This window comes from Alosa pseudoharengus, unplaced genomic scaffold, assembly GCF_046254945.1.
Source record: "Alosa pseudoharengus isolate Yale_2024_CS ecotype anadromous, Long Island Sound unplaced genomic scaffold, YU_APseudo_1.1 YU_APseudo_1.1_scf_10, whole genome shotgun sequence".
Classification (NCBI taxonomy): Eukaryota; Metazoa; Chordata; class Actinopteri; order Clupeiformes; family Clupeidae; genus Alosa; species Alosa pseudoharengus.
Window position 1 is genome coordinate 25,962,533 of NW_027468565.1, and position 4,216 is coordinate 25,966,748.

The window sequence follows — 4,216 nt, forward strand, 5'->3', positions numbered from 1 at the left end:
CACCAGCTGAGAAGGCTAATCTCACACACACACACACACACACACACACACACACACACAGACACACACGTGAACATCTCTTGAATACACACACTGACACACACTCAAAAGTCCTAGACCCACATCATGTCACAGCTAACAGCAGGCAGCATCATGTGAGGTAGCTAACAGCAGGTGGAATTTTAGAGAAGATGAGAAGATAAGGAGGGAGAGAGAGGAAAGGAGAGAGAGTGAGAGATGAAGAAAGAGCAGGAGAGAGAAAATGAGAAGGAAAGAGGGCTCTGAAAGGGCTCTGAAGGACGGGAGGCTGCTGCTGTGGACACAAAAGGACCAACACACACACACACATATGGACACACACATGGACAGACACAGGAACACACACACACGGACACACACACACACGGACATACACACGGACACACACACGGACACACACACACACACAAGCGCTTTTCAGACATGCACTGGACTCCTGACATGATCCAGGCATCAAATGGGCAGACTGTATGTAAACACAATGTGCTGTATACGTAAACAACACAATGCTGTATATGTAAACACAATGTGCTGTATATGTAAACACAATGTGCTGTATATGCAAACACAATGTGCTGTATATATTACCGGCCTCCAAGTCTAGGGGAGCTTGGGGCACAGCACAACCACTTTCCCTTGCTTGATCTTAAAATACAAAGAGAACGGACAAGGCAAGGTTCAGGTGTGGCACACTGGCATTCCATTTATTATTTAAAATACTTTAAGCATAAATACTTAAATATTCAAATATGTCCAACAATGTTCAGACACACTCAACATCAAATATAGATACTTAAATATTCAAACATGTTTAACAATGTTCAGACACACTCAACATTAAATCGATTAACACACACATTTAAAGCATTAACATCTTTCATAAGAATATACATGTGGTGAGAATAAACACAACATTTAGCAAACAATTCATTCCTTTGTAACCTCACTAAAAAGCCATGGCCACATGGTTAATGGTGGCAAACAAACATTTGCTTGAATCAACATTTACTTCAATTTAATAAGAATCATATCATTATACAACACATTAACCAGCAATTTCTACAAAATAACTTTAGATGGCAACATTAAGAATAAAATGACACATATCTTAAAATACAAAGAGAACGGACAAGGCAAGGTTCAGGTGTTGTACACCTTGGATTTCCAAATTCCTTCTTCTCTGCCAGCTATATGGTACCTGCCCCCTCATACCCGTCCCTCACTCCCTCCCAGGGTGCCATCTACAGGCCTGGAGATACTCTCCCAGACATTTTCCCTGACAGCAGACTGAATGTGTTCAATGTATGCTATGTCGTGAGCAGTGTTGGGAGTAATGCGTTACAAAAGTAATGTAATTACTGTAATATATTGCTGTTTGCAGTAACGCGGTAATGTAAGGCATTACTAAAAAAAATTGGGTAATATTTTACTCGGTACAAACTTCAGTAACGCGCGTTACAATGCCTTTTTAACCCGAAATTAAGTGGTGTTTTTTTTTTTAATACATATTCGCAAACACCACCGCGAGAACAACAGAGAAGAAAAAATCGCGCATAATAGTAGAACGTTATCTCCTGATACTAGTTGAAGATGACTGGCTGCAGCAGACTCGAAGTCGGATTATTTGCTGGATAGACATAAGCCTACGCTAATTATTTTCAGCACCATGTTACATGCAAGTTTGATACTTTTTGGGTTCTCTCAATCTCCACCACGTAGTACTAGAAAGGAATTGGTGGGTCTTCAATAATTCGTTTTCCAAGCATTTCATGAAGCACATGATATGCCGAGTCGACTGAAACGCATTCCATTCAGATAGCTATGTGGCTACCAGGCACATAATTCCCTTTTAATTGCAAAAAGAAATGTGAAGCAACATGTCATTGCACACTTCCATTTCCAAAGCAATGAAGGCTGCTTATAACAACTTAACATTGTGCATATTATTGTTAATATTGTGCTATCAATGTAACTCAAATCAACAAGAGCTGGCAAAAGGGCATTATGAGAACGTAAAGATAAATGTTGTTAAAGTGACAGTGCACCATTTATAAGTAAAACAGCATTTCTTCAGAAATTAATGTTTAAAAACACACAGTAATGGTCTTAAATTATAAGCCTTTTTGAGTTATCATTTAAATGTCACTCACTCAAAGCCACTCACTTAGGGCACCGAAATGGCCAGCTGGCCACCATCTTGACATTTCTTTATGTAAGCTTTGATTTAGGCTCTGTTGATTTTATTGGTTTTGTCGGTTTTTAACAAAATTCTGACTATGATTGTTCCTTGTATTGCATCATGAGCACTGCTCCTATTGCATTCTACTGTTAGCCTTAAGCCTAGCTCAGTCATTATGCTATACCACATCTCCCTCCATTGGAAGAGCAATGAGCTGCATTGAGCGTAATAAACTGCATTTAGAATGCCAAATCCATATTTCTAGATATTTTGGTGAAAGTAACTTAAAAGTAATGCAATAGTAGTGTAATGCCTTACAATTCAGAGACAGTAATATTATAATGTAACAAATTACCTTGAAATGACAGTAATAAGTAATACATAATACATTACGATTTTAAAGTAACTTGCCCAACACTGGTCGTGAGTGTGTAAATACTAAAACATACAAACTTTCAATTGACAATATTAATCATAAGAATTAAAAATGTTACCACAGAAGCACACAACACATTTCCCCTCTGGATCCCCAACATATACGTAAACACCAGTGATGCCAGTAACGCGTTACTCAGTAACGCGTTAGTCTATTTTGACCACTTTTTTCGGTAACGAGTAATCTAACGCGCTACTATTTACAAACCAGTAATCAGATTAAAGTTACTTATCTAAATCACTGTGCGTTACTATTTTTGTCATTTTCCTTAGTAAAAAGATATATTCTTTGCTTTCTTCTTGTCTCAGGGATTAACGTCATGTAGGCTATGCCAAACTTTTCAGCATGAGGACAACTCCCGTGTAAAACCACGCAGCGACACAAACGTAAACAACAATGGAGGGAGGAGAGAGATGCACGTTTTATCTATACAGTCATTATTTTTAAGTTTGTGTCAGCTAAACATGACAACATTAAGGTACTTTGTACATTCTGTGCTGGCGACAAAGTGCTGTCTAGCTAGACATCCTAAGTCTCCCGAAGTTTTGGGAGTCTCCCACATATTGATATCCTGACGCCCGCAAATTAGGCCTACATAAAATCTCCCGGAACCTAGAGCGAACAAGAGCACGCAAGCCAGAGCGGACTTCGCGTGTGCATCTAAGTTTAACGCGCACACAACGGAGAGGGAGAGAGAGGAGTGGTATGTGTGTGCCTGCAAGCGCATCCAAGACAGAGAGCATCCTGGTCTGTTTTGCTAAATCAACCAATCAGTTTTCAGTGTAGGTGGGCTTATATCTCTTTTCTCCCGAACTGAATTAATCAGTTCAGTTAGTGTATCTAGGAACAGGAGCGTCATGGCAGAGTCAATGCCCCTCAAAAAGGAACATTTAAGACCCATTTCACATCAGACTACACAAAAGTGTACCCAATTGTCTCATAAGAGTTAAACATAATGATAATATTGCACACTGCACTGTTTGTAACAGTGACTTTATCATTGCTCACGGCGGGTTAAATGATTGCAAAAGACTTGTCGAGGTGAGTTTAACAAGTGTAATTTCATTTGCATATTACTCAGGCCTATACTAGATGGCTAGTTGCCAAGGCTACATGAAAAGGCCAAACTACCAAAATCTACATATTTTACTATCACAATTTCTATCAATAGGCCTTCCTTATTTGGTGTACTGACTAGACATTATTGAACAAACATCTGCATTTCAGTATCTAAGTACAGTAGGTTAGGTTGGGATGTCTGCTATACATTGTTAAAATGCACTTCCAGTATAGTGAGTATTGGCAAAACCGGTTATCATTTTTATGTTGAGGCGGTGGGGGTGTTGTCGGCAGCTGCTGAAAGTAACTAATAAAGTAACTTGTAATCTAACTTAGTTACTTTTAAAATCAAGTAATCAGTAAAGTAACTAAGTTACTTTTTAAAGGAGTAATCAGTAATCAGATTACTTTTTCAAGGTAACTGTGGCAACACTGGTAAACACAATGTGCTCTATCATATACGTTAACAAAATGTGCTGTTTACGTAAACACAATGTGCTGTA